Source organism: Lithobates pipiens, unplaced genomic scaffold (assembly GCF_037356315.1).
Source record: "Lithobates pipiens isolate NorthernLeopardFrog02 unplaced genomic scaffold, aLitPip1_a1.2 Scaffold_1, whole genome shotgun sequence".
Taxonomy (NCBI): domain Eukaryota; kingdom Metazoa; phylum Chordata; class Amphibia; order Anura; family Ranidae; genus Lithobates; species Lithobates pipiens.
The window spans coordinates 242,278,454-242,296,138 of NW_027507685.1; the positions used below are offsets into that span (position 1 = coordinate 242,278,454).

Here is a 17,685-nt window from a genome sequence, read left to right on the forward strand (position 1 = left end):
GAAGGAGGCACTTCTAGCTACAGCTGGTTAGCAGTGGGTTATCCTAGTCTCTTAACAGCTGGCCGAGTTGGCCATGTGGGTGTAAAAGCGCGAAAAGCTTGACAAGGCTCAGCGGAACTGAGAAAACCAGGCCGATGGATGGCGGAGCATTTTTTGGCCCTTAACGAAGCAGAAGCCCAGACGATAGTGTCCAGCTGCTACCAGGGCAAAGAAGAATTCCCTGACCGGGAATCGAACCCGGGACGCGGCGGTGAGAGCGCCGAATCCTAGCCACTAGACCACCAGGGAGAGGTGTGCCCCGTTCTTCCCAGGCTAGCGAGACGAAGTCAATGGCAAATACCCAAGATGGCGTTGATGCACTTTGGAGTGGGCAAATACGGCTTTCTTCCGTCAGAACCAAGGTCTCCAAAATGGGGTGAAGGAGGCACTTCTAGCTACAGCTGGTTAGCAGTGGGTTATCCTAGTCTCTTAACAGCTGGCCGAGTTGACCATGTGGGCCTAAAAGCGCGAAAAGCTTGACAAGGCTCAGCGCAACTGAGAAAACCAGGCCGATGGATGGCGGAGCATTTTTTGGCCCTTAACGAAGCAGAAGCCCAGACGATAGTGTCCAGCTGCTACCAGGGCAAAGAAGAATTCCCTGACCGGGAATCGAACCCGGGCCGCGGCGGTGAGAGCGCCGAATCCTAGCCACTAGACCACCAGGGAGAGGTGTGCCCCGTTTTTCCCAGGCTAGCGAGACGAAGTCAATGGCAAATACCCAAGATGGCGTTGATGCACTTTGGAGTGGGCAAATACGGCTTTCTTCCGTCAGAACCAAGGTCTCCAAAATGGGGTGAAGGAGGCACTTCTAGCTACAGCTGGTTAGCAGTGGGTTATCCTAGTCTCTTAACAGCTGGCCGAGTTGGCCATGTGGGCCTAAAAGCGCGAAAAGCTTGACAAGGCTCAGCGGAACTGAGAAAACCAGGCCGATGGATGGCGGAGCATTTTTTGGCCCTTAACGAAGCAGAAGCCCAGACGATAGTGTCCAGCTGCTACCAGGGCAAAGAAGAATTCCCTGACCGGGAATCGAACCCGGGCTGCGGCAGTGAGAGCGCCGAATCCTAGCCACTAGACCACCAGGGAGAGGTGTGCCCTGTTCTTCCCAGGCTAGCGAGACGAAGTCAATGGCAAATACCCAAGATGGCGTTGATGCACTTTGGAGTGGGCAAATACGGCTTTCTTCCGTCAGAACCAAGGTCTCCAAAATGGGGTGAAGGAGGCACTTCTAGCTACAGCTGGTTAGCAGTGGGTTATCCTAGTCTCTTAACAGCTGGCCGAGTTGACCATGTGGGCCTAAAAGCGCGAAAAGCTTGACAAGGCTCAGCGCAACTGAGAAAACCAGGCCGATGGATGGCGGAGCATTTTTTGGCCCTTAACGAAGCAGAAGCCCAGACGATAGTGTCCAGCTGCTACCTGGGCAAAGAAGAATTCCCTGACCGGGAATCGAACCCGGGCCGCGGCGGTGAGAGCGCCGAATCCTAGCCACTAGACCACCAGGGAGAGGTGTGCCCCGTTCTTCCCAGGCTAGCGAGACGAAGTCAATGGCAAATACCCAAGATGGCGTTGATGCACTTTGGAGTGGGCAAATACGGCTTTCTTCCGTCAGAACCAAGGTCTCCAAAATGGGGTGAAGGAGGCACTTCTAGCTACAGCTGGTTAGCAGTGGGTTATCCTAGTCTCTTAACAGCTGGCCGAGTTGACCATGTGGGCCTAAAAGCGCGAAAAGCTTGACAAGGCTCAGCGCAACTGAGAAAACCAGGCCGATGGATGGCGGAGCATTTTTTGGCCCTTAACGAAGCAGAAGCCCAGACGATAGTGTCCAGCTGCTACCAGGGCAAAGAAGAATTCCCTGACCGGGAATCGAACCCGGGCCGCGGCGGTGAGAGCGCCGAATCCTAGCCACTAGACCACCAGGGAGAGGTGTGCCCCGTTCTTCCCAGGCTAGCGAGACGAAGTCAATGGCAAATACCCAAGATGGCGTTGATGCACTTTGGAGTGGGCAAATACGGCTTTCTTCCGTCAGAACCAAGGTCTCCAAAATGGGGTGAAGGAGGCACTTCTAGCTACAGCTGGTTAGCAGTGGGTTATCCTAGTCTCTTAACAGCTGGCCGAGTTGACCATGTGGGCCTAAAAGCGCGAAAAGCTTGACAAGGCTCAGCGCAACTGAGAAAACCAGGCCGATGGATGGCGGAGCATTTTTTGGCCCTTAACGAAGCAGAAGCCCAGACGATAGTGTCCAGCTGCTACCAGGGCAAAGAAGAATTCCCTGACCGGGAATCGAACCCGGGCCGCGGCGGTGAGAGCGCCGAATCCTAGCCACTAGACCACCAGGGAGAGGTGTGCCCCGTTCTTCCCAGGCTAGCGAGACGAAGTCAATGGCAAATACCCAAGATGGCGTTGATGCACTTTGGAGTGGGCAAATACGGCTTTCTTCCGTCAGAACCAAGGTCTCCAAAATGGGGTGAAGGAGGCACTTCTAGCTACAGCTGGTTAGCAGTGGGTTATCCTAGTCTCTTAACAGCTGGCCGAGTTGGCCATGTGGGCCTAAAAGCGCGAAAAGCTTGACAAGGCTCAGCGCAACTGAGAAAACCAGGCCGATGGATGGCGGAGCATTTTTTGGCCCTTAACGAAGCAGAAGCCCAGACGATAGTGTCCAGCTGCTACCAGGGCAAAGAAGAATTCCCTGACCGGGAATCGAACCCGGGCCACGGCGGTGAGAGCGCCGAATCCTAGCCACTAGACCACCAGGGAGAGGTGTGCCCTGTTCTTCCCAGGCTAGCAAGACGAAGTCAATGGCAAATACCCAAGATGGCGTTGATGCACTTTGGAGTGGGCAAATACGGCTTTCTTCCGTCAGAACCAAGGTCTCCAAAATGGGGTGAAGGAGGCACTTCTAGCTACAGCTGGTTAGCAGTGGGTTATCCTAGTCTCTTAACAGCTGGCCGAGTTGGCCATGTGGGTGTAAAAGCGCGAAAAGCTTGACAAGGCTCAGCGGAACTGAGAAAACCAGGCCGATGGATGGCGGAGCATTTTTTGGCCCTTAACGAAGCAGAAGCCCAGACGATAGTGTCCAGCTGCTACCAGGGCAAAGAAGAATTCCCTGACCGGGAATCGAACCCGGGCCGCGGCGGTGAGAGCGCCGAATCCTAGCCACTAGACCACCAGGGAGAGGTGTGCCCTGTTCTTCCCAGGCTAGCGAGACGAAGTCAATGGCAAATACCCAAGATGGCGTTGATGCATTTTGGAGTGGGCAAATACGGCTTTCTTCCGTCAGAACCAAGGTCTCCAAAATGGGGTGAAGGAGGCACTTCTAGCTACAGCTGGTTAGCAGTGGGTTATCCTAGTCTCTTAACAGCTGGCCGAGTTGACCATGTGGGCCTAAAAGCGCGAAAAGCTTGACAAGGCTCAGCGCAACTGAGAAAACCAGGCCGATGGATGGCGGAGCATTTTTTGGCCCTTAACGAAGCAGAAGCCCAGACGATAGTGTCCAGCTGCTACCAGGGCAAAGAAGAATTCCCTGACCGGGAATCGAACCCGGGCCGCGGCGGTGAGAGCGCCGAATCCTAGCCACTAGACCACCAGGGAGAGGTGTGCCCTGTTCTTCCCAGGCTAGCGAGACGAAGTCAATGGCAAATACCCAAGATGGCGTTGATGCACTTTGGAGTGGGCAAATACGGCTTTCTTCCGTCAGAACCAAGGTCTCCAAAATGGGGTGAAGGAGGCACTTCTAGCTACAGCTGGTTAGCAGTGGGTTATCCTAGTCTCTTAACAGCTGGCCGAGTTGACCATGTGGGCCTAAAAGCGCGAAAAGCTTGACAAGGCTCAGCGCAACTGAGAAAACCAGGCCGATGGATGGCGGAGCATTTTTTGGCCCTTAACGAAGCAGAAGCCCAGACGATAGTGTCCAGCTGCTACCAGGGCAAAGAAGAATTCCCTGACCGGGAATCGAACCCGGGCCGCGGCGGTGAGAGCGCCGAATCCTAGCCACTAGACCACCAGGGAGAGGTGTGCCCCGTTCTTCCCAGGCTAGCGAGACGAAGTCAATGGCAAATACCCAAGATGGCGTTGATGCACTTTGGAGTGGGCAAATACGGCTTTCTTCCGTCAGAACCAAGGTCTCCAAAATGGGGTGAAGGAGGCACTTCTAGCTACAGCTGGTTAGCAGTGGGTTATCCTAGTCTCTTAACAGCTGGCCGAGTTGACCATGTGGGCCTAAAAGCGCGAAAAGCTTGACAAGGCTCAGCGCAACTGAGAAAACCAGGCCGATGGATGGCGGAGCATTTTTTGGCCCTTAACGAAGCAGAAGCCCAGACGATAGTGTCCAGCTGCTACCAGGGCAAAGAAGAATTCCCTGACCGGGAATCGAACCCGGGCCGCGGCGGTGAGAGCGCCGAATCCTAGCCACTAGACCACCAGGGAGAGGTGTGCCTCGTTTTTCCCAGGCTAGCGAGACGAAGTCAATGGCAAATACCCAAGATGGCGTTGATGCACTTTGGAGTGGGCAAATACGGCTTTCTTCCGTCAGAACCAAGGTCTCCAAAATGGGGTGAAGGAGGCACTTCTAGCTACAGCTGGTTAGCAGTGGGTTATCCTAGTCTCTTAACAGCTGGCCGAGTTGGCCATGTGGGCCTAAAAGCGCGAAAAGCTTGACAAGGCTCAGCGGAACTGAGAAAACCAGGCCGATGGACGGCGGAGCATTTTTTGGCCCTTAACGAAGCAGAAGCCCAGACGATAGTGTCCAGCTGCTACCAGGGCAAAGAAGAATTCCCTGACCGGGAATCGAACCCGGGCCGCGGCGGTGAGAGCGCCGAATCCTAGCCACTAGACCACCAGGGAGAGGTGTGCCCCGTTCTTCCCAGGCTAGCGAGACGAAGTCAATGGCAAATACCCAAGATGGCGTTGATGCACTTTGGAGTGGGCAAATACGGCTTTCTTCCGTCAGAACCAAGGTCTCCAAAATGGGGTGAAGGAGGCACTTCTAGCTACAGCTGGTTAGCAGTGGGTTATCCTAGTCTCTTAACAGCTGGCCGAGTTGACCATGTGGGCCTAAAAGCGCGAAAAGCTTGACAAGGCTCAGCGCAACTGAGAAAACCAGGCCGATGGATGGCGGAGCATTTTTTGGCCCTTAACGAAGCAGAAGCCCAGACGATAGTGTCCAGCTGCTACCAGGGCAAAGAAGAATTCCCTGACCGGGAATCGAACCCGGGCCGCGGCGGTGAGAGCGCCGAATCCTAGCCACTAGACCACCAGGGAGAGGTGTGCCCCGTTCTTCCCAGGCTAGCGAGACGAAGTCAATGGCAAATACCCAAGATGGCGTTGATGCACTTTGGAGTGGGCAAATACGGCTTTCTTCCGTCAGAACCAAGGTCTCCAAAATGGGGTGAAGGAGGCACTTCTAGCTACAGCTGGTTAGCAGTGGGTTATCCTAGTCTCTTAACAGCTGGCCGAGTTGACCATGTGGGCCTAAAAGCGCGAAAAGCTTGACAAGGCTCAGCGCAACTGAGAAAACAAGGCCGATGGATGGCGGAGCATTTTTTGGCCCTTAACGAAGCAGAAGCCCAGACGATAGTGTCCAGCTGCTACCAGGGCAAAGAAGAATTCCCTGACCGGGAATCGAACCCAGGCCGCGGCGGTGAGAGCGCCGAATCCTAGCCACTAGACCACCAGGGAGAGGTGTGCCCCGTTCTTCCCAGGCTAGCGAGACGAAGTCAATGGCAAATACCCAAGATGGCGTTGATGCACTTTGGAGTGGGCAAATACGGCTTTCTTCCGTCAGAACCAAGGTCTCCAAAATGGGGTGAAGGAGGCACTTCTAGCTACAGCTGGTTAGCAGTGGGTTATCCTAGTCTCTTAACAGCTGGCCGAGTTGGCCATGTGGGCCTAAAAGCGCGAAAAGCTTGACAAGGCTCAGCGCAACTGAGAAAACCAGGCCGATGGATGGCGGAGCATTTTTTGGCCCTTAACGAAGCAGAAGCCCAGACGATAGTGTCCAGCTGCTACCAGGGCAAAGAAGAATTCCCTGACCGGGAATTGAACCCGGGCCGCGGCGGTGAGAGCGCCGAATCCTAGCCACTAGACAACCAGGGAGAGGTGTGCCCTGTTCTTCCCAGGCTAGCGAGACGAAGTCAATGGCAAATACCCAAGATGGCGTTGATGCACTTTGGAGTGGGCAAATACGGCTTTCTTCCGTCAGAACCAAGGTCTCCAAAATGGGGTGAAGGAGGCACTTCTAGCTACAGCTGGTTAGCAGTGGGTTATCCTAGTCTCTTAACAGCTGGCCGAGTTGACCATGTGGGCCTAAAAGCGCGAAAAGCTTGACAAGGCTCAGCGCAACTGAGAAAACCAGGCCGATGGATGGCGGAGCATTTTTTGGCCCTTAACGAAGCAGAAGCCCAGACGATAGTGTCCAGCTGCTACCAGGGCAAAGAAGAATTCCCTGACCGGGAATCGAACCCGGGCCGCGGCGGTGAGAGCGCCGAATCCTAGCCACTAGACCACCAGGGAGAGGTGTGCCCCGTTCTTCCCAGGCTAGCGAGACGAAGTCAATGGCAAATACCCAAGATGGCGTTGATGCACTTTGGAGTGGGCAAATACGGCTTTCTTCCGTCAGAACCAAGGTCTCCAAAATGGGGTGAAGGAGGCACTTCTAGCTACAGCTGGTTAGCAGTGGGTTATCCTAGTCTCTTAACAGCTGGCCGAGTTGACCATGTGGGCCTAAAAGCGCGAAAAGCTTGACAAGGCTCAGCGCAACTGAGAAAACCAGGCCGATGGATGGCGGAGCATTTTTTGGCCCTTAACGAAGCAGAAGCCCAGACGATAGTGTCCAGCTGCTACCAGGGCAAAGAAGAATTCCCTGACCGGGAATCGAACCCGGGCCGCGGCGGTGAGAGCGCCGAATCCTAGCCACTAGACCACCAGGGAGAGGTGTGCCCCGTTTTTCCCAGGCTAGCGAGACGAAGTCAATGGCAAATACCCAAGATGGCGTTGATGCACTTTGGAGTGGGCAAATACGGCTTTCTTCCGTCAGAACCAAGGTCTCCAAAATGGGGTGAAGGAGGCACTTCTAGCTACAGCTGGTTAGCAGTGGGTTATCCTAGTCTCTTAACAGCTGGCCGAGTTGGCCATGTGGGCCTAAAAGCGCGAAAAGCTTGACAAGGCTCAGCGCAACTGAGAAAACCAGGCCGATGGATGGCGGAGCATTTTTTGGCCCTTAACGAAGCAGAAGCCCAGACGATAGTGTCCAGCTGCTACCAGGGCAAAGAAGAATTCCCTGACCGGGAATCGAACCCGGGCCGCGGCGGTGAGAGCGCCAAATCCTAGCCACTAGACCACCAGGGAGAGGTGTGCCCTGTTCTTCCCAGGCTAGCAAGACGAAGTCAATGGCAAATACCCAAGATGGCGTTGATGCACTTTGGAGTGGGCAAATACGGCTTTCTTCCGTCAGAACCAAGGTCTCCAAAATGGGGTGAAGGAGGCACTTCTAGCTACAGCTGGTTAGCAGTGGGTTATCCTAGTCTCTTAACAGCTGGCCGAGTTGGCCATGTGGGCCTAAAAGCGCGAAAAGCTTGACAAGGCTCAGCGGAACTGAGAAAACCAGGCCGATGGATGGCGGAGCATTTTTTGGCCCTTAACGAAGCAGAAGCCCAGACGATAGTGTCCAGCTGCTACCAGGGCAAAGAAGAATTCCCTGACCGGGAATCGAACCCGGGCTGCGGCGGTGAGAGCGCCGAATCCTAGCCACTAGACCACCAGGGAGAGGTGTGCCCTGTTCTTCCCAGGCTAGCGAGACGAAGTCAATGGCAAATACCCAAGATGGCGTTGATGCACTTTGGAGTGGGCAAATACGGCTTTCTTCCGTCAGAACCAAGGTCTCCAAAATGGGGTGAAGGAGGCACTTCTAGCTACAGCTGGTTAGCAGTGGGTTATCCTAGTCTCTTAACAGCTGGCCGAGTTGACCATGTGGGCCTAAAAGCGCGAAAAGCTTGACAAGGCTCAGCGCAACTGAGAAAACCAGGCCGATGGATGGCGGAGCATTTTTTGGCCCTTAACGAAGCAGAAGCCCAGACGATAGTGTCCAGCTGCTACCAGGGCAAAGAAGAATTCCCTGACCGGGAATCGAACCTGGGCCGCGGCGGTGAGAGCGCCGAATCCTAGCCACTAGACCACCAGGGAGAGGTGTGCCCCGTTCTTCCCAGGCTAGCGAGACGAAGTCAATGGCAAATACCCAAGATGGCGTTGATGCACTTTGGAGTGGGCAAATACGGCTTTCTTCCGTCAGAACCAAGGTCTCCAAAATGGGGTGAAGGAGGCACTTCTAGCTACAGCTGGTTAGCAGTGGGTTATCCTAGTCTCTTAACAGCTGGCCGAGTTGACCATGTGGGCCGAAAAGCGCGAAAAGCTTGACAAGGCTCAGCGCAACTGAGAAAACCAGGCCGATGGATGGCGGAGCATTTTTTGGCCCTTAACGAAGCAGAAGCCCAGACGATAGTGTCCAGCTGCTACCAGGGCAAAGAAGAATTCCCTGACCGGGAATCGAACGCGGGCCGCGGCGGTGAGAGCGCCGAATCCCAGCCACTAGACCACCAGGGAGAGGTGTGCCCTGTTCTTCCCAGGCTAGCGAGACGAAGTCAATGGCAAATACCCAAGATGGCGTTGATGCACTTTGGAGTGGGCAAATACGGCTTTCTTCCGTCAGAACCAAGGTCTCCAAAATGGGGTGAAGGAGGCACTTCTAGCTACAGCTGGTTAGCAGTGGGTTATCCTAGTCTCTTAACAGCTGGCCGAGTTGACCATGTGGGCCTAAAAGCGCGAAAAGCTTGACAAGGCTCAGCGCAACTGAGAAAACCAGGCCGATGGATGGCGGAGCATTTTTTGGCCCTTAACGAAGCAGAAGCCCAGACGATAGTGTCCAGCTGCTACCAGGGCAAAGAAGAATTCCCTGACCGGGAATCGAACCCAGGCCGCGGCGGTGAGAGCGCCGAATCCTAGCCACTAGACCACCAGGGAGAGGTGTGCCCCGTTCTTCCCAGGCTAGCGAGACGAAGTCAATGGCAAATACCCAAGATGGCGTTGATGCACTTTGGAGTGGGCAAATACGGCTTTCTTCCGTCAGAACCAAGGTCTCCAAAATGGGGTGAAGGAGGCACTTCTAGCTACAGCTGGTTAGCAGTGGGTTATCCTAGTCTCTTAACAGCTGGCCGAGTTGACCATGTGGGCCTAAAAGCGCGAAAAGCTTGACAAGGCTCAGCGCAACTGAGAAAACCAGGCCGATGGATGGCGGAGCATTTTTTGGCCCTTAACGAAGCAGAAGCCCAGACGATAGTGTCCAGCTGCTACCAGGGCAAAGAAGAATTCCCTGACCGGGAATCGAACCCGGGCCGCGGCGGTGAGAGCGCCGAATCCTAGCCACTAGACCACCAGGGAGAGGTGTGCCCTGTTCTTCCCAGGCTAGCGAGACGAAGTCAATGGCAAATACCCAAGATGGCGTTGATGCACTTTGGAGTGGGCAAATACGGCTTTCTTCCGTCAGAACCAAGGTCTCCAAAATGGGGTGAAGGAGGCACTTCTAGCTACAGCTGGTTAGCAGTGGGTTATCCTAGTCTCTTAACAGCTGGCCGAGTTGGCCATGTGGGCCTAAAAGCGCGAAAAGCTTGACAAGGCTCAGCGCAACTGAGAAAACCAGGCCGATGGATGGCGGAGCATTTTTTGGCCCTTAACGAAGCAGAAGCCCAGACGATAGTGTCCAGCTGCTACCAGGGCAAAGAAGAATTCCCTGACCGGGAATCGAACCCGGGCCGCGGTGGTGAGAGCGCCGAATCCTAGCCACTAGACCACCAGGGAGAGGTGTGCCCTGTTCTTCCCAGGCTAGCAAGACGAAGTCAATGGCAAATACCCAAGATGGCGTTGATGCACTTTGGAGTGGGCAAATACGGCTTTCTTCCGTCAGAACCAAGGTCTCCAAAATGGGGTGAAGGAGGCACTTCTAGCTACAGCTGGTTAGCAGTGGGTTATCCTAGTCTCTTAACAGCTGGCCGAGTTGGCCATGTGGGTGTAAAAGCGCGAAAAGCTTGACAAGGCTCAGCGGAACTGAGAAAACCAGGCCGATGGATGGCGGAGCATTTTTTGGCCCTTAACGAAGCAGAAGCCCAGACGATAGTGTCCAGCTGCTACCAGGGCAAAGAAGAATTCCCTGACCGGGAATCGAACCCGGGCCGCGGCGGTGAGAGCGCCGAATCCTAGCCACTAGACCACCAGGGAGAGGTGTGCCCCGTTCTTCCCAGGCTAGCGAGACGAAGTCAATGGCAAATACCCAAGATGGCGTTGATGCACTTTGGAGTGGGCAAATACGGCTTTCTTCCGTCAGAACCAAGGTCTCCAAAATGGGGTGAAGGAGGCACTTCTAGCTACAGCTGGTTAGCAGTGGGTTATCCTAGTCTCTTAACAGCTGGCCGAGTTGACCATGTGGGCCTAAAAGCGCGAAAAGCTTGACAAGGCTCAGCGCAACTGAGAAAACCAGGCCGATGGATGGCGGAGCATTTTTTGGCCCTTAACGAAGCAGAAGCCCAGACGATAGTGTCCAGCTGCTACCAGGGCAAAGAAGAATTCCCTGACCGGGAATCGAACCCGGGCCGCGGCGGTGAGAGCCCCGAATCCTAGCCACTAGACCACCAGGGAGAGGTGTGCCCCGTTTTTCCCAGGCTAGCGAGACGAAGTCAATGGCAAATACCCAAGATGGCGTTGATGCACTTTGGAGTGGGCAAATACGGCTTTCTTCCGTCAGAACCAAGGTCTCCAAAATGGGGTGAAGGAGGCACTTCTAGCTACAGCTGGTTAGCAGTGGGTTATCCTAGTCTCTTAACAGCTGGCCGAGTTGGCCATGTGGGCCTAAAAGCGCGAAAAGCTTGACAAGGCTCAGCGGAACTGAGAAAACCAGGCCGATGGATGGCGGAGCATTTTTTGGCCCTTAACGAAGCAGAAGCCCAGACGATAGTGTCCAGCTGCTACCAGGGCAAAGAAGAATTCCCTGACCGGGAATCGAACGCGGGCCGCGGCGGTGAGAGCGCCGAATCCCAGCCACTAGACCACCAGGGAGAGGTGTGCCCTGTTCTTCCCAGGCTAGCGAGACGAAGTCAATGGCAAATACCCAAGATGGCGTTGATGCACTTTGGAGTGGGCAAATACGGCTTTCTTCCGTCAGAACCAAGGTCTCCAAAATGGGGTGAAGGAGGCACTTCTAGCTACAGCTGGTTAGCAGTGGGTTATCCTAGTCTCTTAACAGCTGGCCGAGTTGACCATGTGGGCCTAAAAGCGCGAAAAGCTTGACAAGGCTCAGCGCAACTGAGAAAACCAGGCGGATGGATGGCGGAGCATTTTTTGGCCCTTAACGAAGCAGAAGCCCAGACGATAGTGTCCAGCTGCTACCAGGGCAAAGAAGAATTCCCTGACCGGGAATCGAACGCGGGCCGCGGCGGAGAGAGCGCCGAATCCTAGCCACTAGACCACCAGGGAGAGGTGTGCCCCGTTCTTCCCAGGCTAGCGAGACGAAGTCAATGGCAAATACCCAAGATGGCGTTGATGCACTTTGGAGTGGGCAAATACGGCTTTCTTCCGTCAGAACCAAGGTCTCCAAAATGGGGTGAAGGAGGCACTTCTAGCTACAGCTGGTTAGCAGTGGGTTATCCTAGTCTCTTAACAGCTGGCCGAGTTGACCATGTGGGCCTAAAAGCGCGAAAAGCTTGACAAGGCTCAGCGCAACTGAGAAAACCAGGCCGATGGATGGCGGAGCATTTTTTGGCCCTTAACGAAGCAGAAGCCCAGACGATAGTGTCCAGCTGCTACCAGGGCAAAGAAGAATTCCCTGACCGGGAATCGAACCCGGGCCGCGGCGGTGAGAGCGCCGAATCCTAGCCACTAGACCACCAGGGAGAGGTGTGCCCCGTTCTTCCCAGGCTAGCGAGATGAAGTCAATGGCAAATACCCAAGATGGCGTTGATGCACTTTGGAGTGGGCAAATACGGCTTTCTTCCGTCAGAACCAAGGTCTCCAAAATGGGGTGAAGGAGGCACTTCTAGCTACAGCTGGTTAGCAGTGGGTTATCCTAGTCTCTTAACAGCTGGCCGAGTTGGCCATGTGGGCCTAAAAGCGCGAAAAGCTTGACAAGGCTCAGCGCAACTGAGAAAAGCAGGCCGATGGATGGCGGAGCATTTTTTGGCCCTTAACGAAGCAGAAGCCCAGACGATAGTGTCCAGCTGCTACCAGGGCAAAGAAGAATTCCCTGACCGGGAATCGAACCCGGGCCGCGGCGGTGAGAGCGCCGAATCCTAGCCACTAGACCACCAGGGAGAGGTGTGCCCCGTTCTTCCCAGGCTAGCGAGACGAAGTCAATGGCAAATACCCAAGATGGCGTTGATGCACTTTGGAGTGGGCAAATACGGCTTTCTTCCGTCAGAACCAAGGTCTCCAAAATGGGGTGAAGGAGGCACTTCTAGCTACAGCTGGTTAGCAGTGGGTTATCCTAGTCTCTTAACAGCTGGCCGAGTTGACCATGTGGGCCTAAAAGCGCGAAAAGCTTGACAAGGCTCAGCGCAACTGAGAAAACCAGGCCGATGGATGGCGGAGCATTTTTTGGCCCTTAACGAAGCAGAAGCCCAGACGATAGTGTCCAGCTGCTACCAGGGCAAAGAAGAATTCCCTGACCGGGAATCGAACCCGGGCCGCGGCAGTGAGAGCGCCGAATCCTAGCCACTAGACCACCAGGGAGAGGTGTGCCCAGTTTTTCCCAGGCTAGCGAGACGAAGTCAATGGCAAATACCCAAGATGGCGTTGATGCACTTTGGAGTGGGCAAATACGGCTTTCTTCCGTCAGAACCAAGGTCTCCAAAATGGGGTGAAGGAGGCACTTCTAGCTACAGCTGGTTAGCAGTGGGTTATCCTAGTCTCTTAACAGCTGGCCGAGTTGACCATGTGGGCCTAAAAGCGCGAAAAGCTTGACAAGGCTCAGCGCAACTGAGAAAACCAGGCCGATGGATGGCGGAGCATTTTTTGGCCCTTAACGAAGCAGAAGCCCAGACGATAGTGTCCAGCTGCTACCAGGGCAAAGAAGAATTCCCTGACCGGGAATCGAACCCGGGCCGCGGCGGTGAGAGCGCCGAATCCTAGCCACTAGACCACCAGGGAGAGGTGTGCCCTGTTCTTCCCAGGCTAGCGAGACGAAGTCAATGGCAAATACCCAAGATGGCGTTGATGCACTTTGGAGTGGGCAAATACGGCTTTCTTCCGTCAGAACCAAGGTCTCCAAAATGGGGTGAAGGAGGCACTTCTAGCTACAGCTGGTTAGCAGTGGGTTATCCTAGTCTCTTAACAGCTGGCCGAGTTGACCATGTGGGCCTAAAAGCGCGAAAAGCTTGACAAGGCTCAGCGCAACTGAGAAAACCAGGCCGATGGATGGCGGAGCATTTTTTGGCCCTTAACGAAGCAGAAGCCCAGACGATAGTGTCCAGCTGCTACCAGGGCAAAGAAGAATTCCCTGACCGGGAATCGAACCCGGGCCGCGGCGGTGAGAGCGCCGAATCCTAGCCACTAGACCACCAGGGAGAGGTGTGCCCCGTTCTTCCCAGGCTAGCGAGACGAAGTCAATGGCAAATACCCAAGATGGCGTTGATGCACTTTGGAGTGGGCAAATACGGCTTTCTTCCGTCAGAACCAAGGTCTCCAAAATGGGGTGAAGGAGGCACTTCTAGCTACAGCTGGTTAGCAGTGGGTTATCCTAGTCTCTTAACAGCTGGCCGAGTTGGCCATGTGGGCCTAAAAGCGCGAAAAGCTTGACAAGGCTCAGCGCAACTGAGAAAACCAGGCCGATGGATGGCGGAGCATTTTTTGGCCCTTAACGAAGCAGAAGCCCAGACGATAGTGTCCAGCTGCTACCAGGGCAAAGAAGAATTCCCTGACCGGGAATCGAACCCGGGCCGCGGCGGTGAGAGCGCCGAATCCTAGCCACTAGACCACCAGGGAGAGGTGTGCCCTGTTCTTCCCAGGCTAGCAAGACGAAGTCAATGGCAAATACCCAAGATGGCGTTGATGCACTTTGGAGTGGGCAAATACGGCTTTCTTCCGTCAGAACCAAGGTCTCCAAAATGGGGTGAAGGAGGCACTTCTAGCTACAGCTGGTTAGCAGTGGGTTATCCTAGTCTCTTAACAGCTGGCCGAGTTGACCATGTGGGCCTAAAAGCGCGAAAAGCTTGACAAGGCTCAGCGCAACTGAGAAAACCAGGCCGATGGATGGCGGAGCATTTTTTGGCCCTTAACGAAGCAGAAGCCCAGACGATAGTGTCCAGCTGCTACCAGGGCAAAGAAGAATTCCCTGACCGGGAATCGAACCCGGGCCGCGGCGGTGAGAGCGCCGAATCCTAGCCACTAGACCACCAGGGAGAGGTGTGCCCCGTTCTTCCCAGGCTAGCGAGACGAAGTCAATGGCAAATACCCAAGATGGCGTTGATGCACTTTGGAGTGGGCAAATACGGCTTTCTTCCGTCAGAACCAAGGTCTCCAAAATGGGGTGAAGGAGGCACTTCTAGCTACAGCTGGTTAGCAGTGGGTTATCCTAGTCTCTTAACAGCTGGCCGAGTTGACCATGTGGGCCTAAAAGCGCGAAAAGCTTGACAAGGCTCAGCGCAACTGAGAAAACCAGGCCGATGGATGGCGGAGCATTTTTTGGCCCTTAACGAAGCAGAAGCCCAGACGATAGTGTCCAGCTGCTACCAGGGCAAAGAAGAATTCCCTGACCGGGAATCGAACCCGGGCCGCGGCGGTGAGAGCCCCGAATCCTAGCCACTAGACCACCAGGGAGAGGTGTGCCCCGTTTTTCCCAGGCTAGCGAGACGAAGTCAATGGCAAATACCCAAGATGGCGTTGATGCACTTTGGAGTGGGCAAATACGGCTTTCTTCCGTCAGAACCAAGGTCTCCAAAATGGGGTGAAGGAGGCACTTCTAGCTACAGCTGGTTAGCAGTGGGTTATCCTAGTCTCTTAACAGCTGGCCGAGTTGGCCATGTGGGCCTAAAAGCGCGAAAAGCTTGACAAGGCTCAGCGGAACTGAGAAAACCAGGCCGATGGATGGCGGAGCATTTTTTGGCCCTTAACGAAGCAGAAGCCCAGACGATAGTGTCCAGCTGCTACCAGGGCAAAGAAGAATTCCCTGACCGGGAATCGAACGCGGGCCGCGGCGGTGAGAGCGCCGAATCCCAGCCACTAGACCACCAGGGAGAGGTGTGCCCTGTTCTTCCCAGGCTAGCGAGACGAAGTCAATGGCAAATACCCAAGATGGCGTTGATGCACTTTGGAGTGGGCAAATACGGCTTTCTTCCGTCAGAACCAAGGTCTCCAAAATGGGGTGAAGGAGGCACTTCTAGCTACAGCTGGTTAGCAGTGGGTTATCCTAGTCTCTTAACAGCTGGCCGAGTTGACCATGTGGGCCTAAAAGCGCGAAAAGCTTGACAAGGCTCAGCGCAACTGAGAAAACCAGGCGGATGGATGGCGGAGCATTTTTTGGCCCTTAACGAAGCAGAAGCCCAGACGATAGTGTCCAGCTGCTACCAGGGCAAAGAAGAATTCCCTGACCGGGAATCGAACGCTGGCCGCGGCGGAGAGAGCGCCGAATCCTAGCCACTAGACCACCAGGGAGAGGTGTGCCCCGTTCTTCCCAGGCTAGCGAGACGAAGTCAATGGCAAATACCCAAGATGGCGTTGATGCACTTTGGAGTGGGCAAATACGGCTTTCTTCCGTCAGAACCAAGGTCTCCAAAATGGGGTGAAGGAGGCACTTCTAGCTACAGCTGGTTAGCAGTGGGTTATCCTAGTCTCTTAACAGCTGGCCGAGTTGACCATGTGGGCCTAAAAGCGCGAAAAGCTTGACAAGGCTCAGCGCAACTGAGAAAACCAGGCCGATGGATGGCGGAGCATTTTTTGGCCCTTAACGAAGCAGAAGCCCAGACGATAGTGTCCAGCTGCTACCAGGGCAAAGAAGAATTCCCTGACCGGGAATCGAACCCGGGCCGCGGCGGTGAGAGCGCCGAATCCTAGCCACTAGACCACCAGGGAGAGGTGTGCCCCGTTCTTCCCAGGCTAGCGAGATGAAGTCAATGGCAAATACCCAAGATGGCGTTGATGCACTTTGGAGTGGGCAAATACGGCTTTCTTCCGTCAGAACCAAGGTCTCCAAAATGGGGTGAAGGAGGCACTTCTAGCTACAGCTGGTTAGCAGTGGGTTATCCTAGTCTCTTAACAGCTGGCCGAGTTGGCCATGTGGGCCTAAAAGCGCGAAAAGCTTGACAAGGCTCAGCGCAACTGAGAAAAGCAGGCCGATGGATGGCGGAGCATTTTTTGGCCCTTAACGAAGCAGAAGCCCAGACGATAGTGTCCAGCTGCTACCAGGGCAAAGAAGAATTCCCTGACCGGGAATCGAACCCGGGCCGCGGCGGTGAGAGCGCCGAATCCTAGCCACTAGACCACCAGGGAGAGGTGTGCCCCGTTCTTCCCAGGCTAGCGAGACGAAGTCAATGGCAAATACCCAAGATGGCGTTGATGCACTTTGGAGTGGGCAAATACGGCTTTCTTCCGTCAGAACCAAGGTCTCCAAAATGGGGTGAAGGAGGCACTTCTAGCTACAGCTGGTTAGCAGTGGGTTATCCTAGTCTCTTAACAGCTGGCCGAGTTGACCATGTGGGCCTAAAAGCGCGAAAAGCTTGACAAGGCTCAGCGCAACTGAGAAAACCAGGCCGATGGATGGCGGAGCATTTTTTGGCCCTTAACGAAGCAGAAGCCCAGACGATAGTGTCCAGCTGCTACCAGGGCAAAGAAGAATTCCCTGACCGGGAATCGAACCCGGGCCGCGGCAGTGAGAGCGCCGAATCCTAGCCACTAGACCACCAGGGAGAGGTGTGCCCAGTTTTTCCCAGGCTAGCGAGACGAAGTCAATGGCAAATACCCAAGATGGCGTTGATGCACTTTGGAGTGGGCAAATACGGCTTTCTTCCGTCAGAACCAAGGTCTCCAAAATGGGGTGAAGGAGGCACTTCTAGCTACAGCTGGTTAGCAGTGGGTTATCCTAGTCTCTTAACAGCTGGCCGAGTTGACCATGTGGGCCTAAAAGCGCGAAAAGCTTGACAAGGCTCAGCGCAACTGAGAAAACCAGGCCGATGGATGGCGGAGCATTTTTTGGCCCTTAACGAAGCAGAAGCCCAGACGATAGTGTCCAGCTGCTACCAGGGCAAAGAAGAATTCCCTGACCGGGAATCGAACCCGGGCCGCGGCGGTGAGAGCGCCGAATCCTAGCCACTAGACCACCAGGGAGAGGTGTGCCCTGTTCTTCCCAGGCTAGCGAGACGAAGTCAATGGCAAATACCCAAGATGGCGTTGATGCACTTTGGAGTGGGCAAATACGGCTTTCTTCCGTCAGAACCAAGGTCTCCAAAATGGGGTGAAGGAGGCACTTCTAGCTACAGCTGGTTAGCAGTGGGTTATCCTAGTCTCTTAACAGCTGGCCGAGTTGACCATGTGGGCCTAAAAGCGCGAAAAGCTTGACAAGGCTCAGCGCAACTGAGAAAACCAGGCCGATGGATGGCGGAGCATTTTTTGGCCCTTAACGAAGCA

At 54.7% G+C, this 17,685-nt stretch overlaps 24 non-coding genes across 24 annotated transcripts; all 24 read right to left on the minus strand.

The window, feature by feature from the left end:
- Nucleotides 1–633: 633 nt before the first annotated feature.
- Nucleotides 634–705, minus strand: TRNAE-CUC (transfer RNA glutamic acid (anticodon CUC)). Its single transcript has one exon. It is a non-coding gene; the product is annotated as a tRNA-Glu (tRNA).
- A 762-nt stretch (nucleotides 706–1,467) lies between these two features.
- On the minus strand, nucleotides 1,468–1,539 carry TRNAE-CUC (transfer RNA glutamic acid (anticodon CUC)). Its single transcript has one exon. It is a non-coding gene; the product is annotated as a tRNA-Glu (tRNA).
- Nucleotides 1,540–1,884: 345 nt separating this feature from the next.
- On the minus strand, nucleotides 1,885–1,956 carry TRNAE-CUC (transfer RNA glutamic acid (anticodon CUC)). The gene has a single exon. It is a non-coding gene; the product is annotated as a tRNA-Glu (tRNA).
- A 345-nt stretch (nucleotides 1,957–2,301) lies between these two features.
- Nucleotides 2,302–2,373, minus strand: TRNAE-CUC (transfer RNA glutamic acid (anticodon CUC)). Its single transcript has one exon. It is a non-coding gene; the product is annotated as a tRNA-Glu (tRNA).
- A 345-nt stretch (nucleotides 2,374–2,718) lies between these two features.
- TRNAE-CUC (transfer RNA glutamic acid (anticodon CUC)) lies at nucleotides 2,719–2,790 on the minus strand. The gene has a single exon. It is a non-coding gene; the product is annotated as a tRNA-Glu (tRNA).
- Nucleotides 2,791–3,135: 345 nt separating this feature from the next.
- Nucleotides 3,136–3,207, minus strand: TRNAE-CUC (transfer RNA glutamic acid (anticodon CUC)). The gene has a single exon. It is a non-coding gene; the product is annotated as a tRNA-Glu (tRNA).
- A 345-nt stretch (nucleotides 3,208–3,552) lies between these two features.
- TRNAE-CUC (transfer RNA glutamic acid (anticodon CUC)) lies at nucleotides 3,553–3,624 on the minus strand. Its single transcript has one exon. It is a non-coding gene; the product is annotated as a tRNA-Glu (tRNA).
- A 345-nt stretch (nucleotides 3,625–3,969) lies between these two features.
- TRNAE-CUC (transfer RNA glutamic acid (anticodon CUC)) lies at nucleotides 3,970–4,041 on the minus strand. The gene has a single exon. It is a non-coding gene; the product is annotated as a tRNA-Glu (tRNA).
- A 345-nt stretch (nucleotides 4,042–4,386) lies between these two features.
- Nucleotides 4,387–4,458, minus strand: TRNAE-CUC (transfer RNA glutamic acid (anticodon CUC)). The gene has a single exon. It is a non-coding gene; the product is annotated as a tRNA-Glu (tRNA).
- A 345-nt stretch (nucleotides 4,459–4,803) lies between these two features.
- Nucleotides 4,804–4,875, minus strand: TRNAE-CUC (transfer RNA glutamic acid (anticodon CUC)). Its single transcript has one exon. It is a non-coding gene; the product is annotated as a tRNA-Glu (tRNA).
- A 345-nt stretch (nucleotides 4,876–5,220) lies between these two features.
- TRNAE-CUC (transfer RNA glutamic acid (anticodon CUC)) lies at nucleotides 5,221–5,292 on the minus strand. Its single transcript has one exon. It is a non-coding gene; the product is annotated as a tRNA-Glu (tRNA).
- Nucleotides 5,293–6,471: 1,179 nt separating this feature from the next.
- On the minus strand, nucleotides 6,472–6,543 carry TRNAE-CUC (transfer RNA glutamic acid (anticodon CUC)). Its single transcript has one exon. It is a non-coding gene; the product is annotated as a tRNA-Glu (tRNA).
- A 345-nt stretch (nucleotides 6,544–6,888) lies between these two features.
- Nucleotides 6,889–6,960, minus strand: TRNAE-CUC (transfer RNA glutamic acid (anticodon CUC)). Its single transcript has one exon. It is a non-coding gene; the product is annotated as a tRNA-Glu (tRNA).
- Nucleotides 6,961–9,390: 2,430 nt separating this feature from the next.
- Nucleotides 9,391–9,462, minus strand: TRNAE-CUC (transfer RNA glutamic acid (anticodon CUC)). The gene has a single exon. It is a non-coding gene; the product is annotated as a tRNA-Glu (tRNA).
- Nucleotides 9,463–10,224: 762 nt separating this feature from the next.
- Nucleotides 10,225–10,296, minus strand: TRNAE-CUC (transfer RNA glutamic acid (anticodon CUC)). The gene has a single exon. It is a non-coding gene; the product is annotated as a tRNA-Glu (tRNA).
- Nucleotides 10,297–11,892: 1,596 nt separating this feature from the next.
- TRNAE-CUC (transfer RNA glutamic acid (anticodon CUC)) lies at nucleotides 11,893–11,964 on the minus strand. Its single transcript has one exon. It is a non-coding gene; the product is annotated as a tRNA-Glu (tRNA).
- Nucleotides 11,965–12,309: 345 nt separating this feature from the next.
- On the minus strand, nucleotides 12,310–12,381 carry TRNAE-CUC (transfer RNA glutamic acid (anticodon CUC)). Its single transcript has one exon. It is a non-coding gene; the product is annotated as a tRNA-Glu (tRNA).
- A 762-nt stretch (nucleotides 12,382–13,143) lies between these two features.
- Nucleotides 13,144–13,215, minus strand: TRNAE-CUC (transfer RNA glutamic acid (anticodon CUC)). Its single transcript has one exon. It is a non-coding gene; the product is annotated as a tRNA-Glu (tRNA).
- A 345-nt stretch (nucleotides 13,216–13,560) lies between these two features.
- On the minus strand, nucleotides 13,561–13,632 carry TRNAE-CUC (transfer RNA glutamic acid (anticodon CUC)). The gene has a single exon. It is a non-coding gene; the product is annotated as a tRNA-Glu (tRNA).
- Nucleotides 13,633–13,977: 345 nt separating this feature from the next.
- TRNAE-CUC (transfer RNA glutamic acid (anticodon CUC)) lies at nucleotides 13,978–14,049 on the minus strand. The gene has a single exon. It is a non-coding gene; the product is annotated as a tRNA-Glu (tRNA).
- Nucleotides 14,050–14,394: 345 nt separating this feature from the next.
- Nucleotides 14,395–14,466, minus strand: TRNAE-CUC (transfer RNA glutamic acid (anticodon CUC)). Its single transcript has one exon. It is a non-coding gene; the product is annotated as a tRNA-Glu (tRNA).
- Nucleotides 14,467–16,062: 1,596 nt separating this feature from the next.
- Nucleotides 16,063–16,134, minus strand: TRNAE-CUC (transfer RNA glutamic acid (anticodon CUC)). Its single transcript has one exon. It is a non-coding gene; the product is annotated as a tRNA-Glu (tRNA).
- A 345-nt stretch (nucleotides 16,135–16,479) lies between these two features.
- Nucleotides 16,480–16,551, minus strand: TRNAE-CUC (transfer RNA glutamic acid (anticodon CUC)). Its single transcript has one exon. It is a non-coding gene; the product is annotated as a tRNA-Glu (tRNA).
- Nucleotides 16,552–17,313: 762 nt separating this feature from the next.
- On the minus strand, nucleotides 17,314–17,385 carry TRNAE-CUC (transfer RNA glutamic acid (anticodon CUC)). The gene has a single exon. It is a non-coding gene; the product is annotated as a tRNA-Glu (tRNA).
- Between the last annotated feature and the right edge of the window lie 300 nt (nucleotides 17,386–17,685).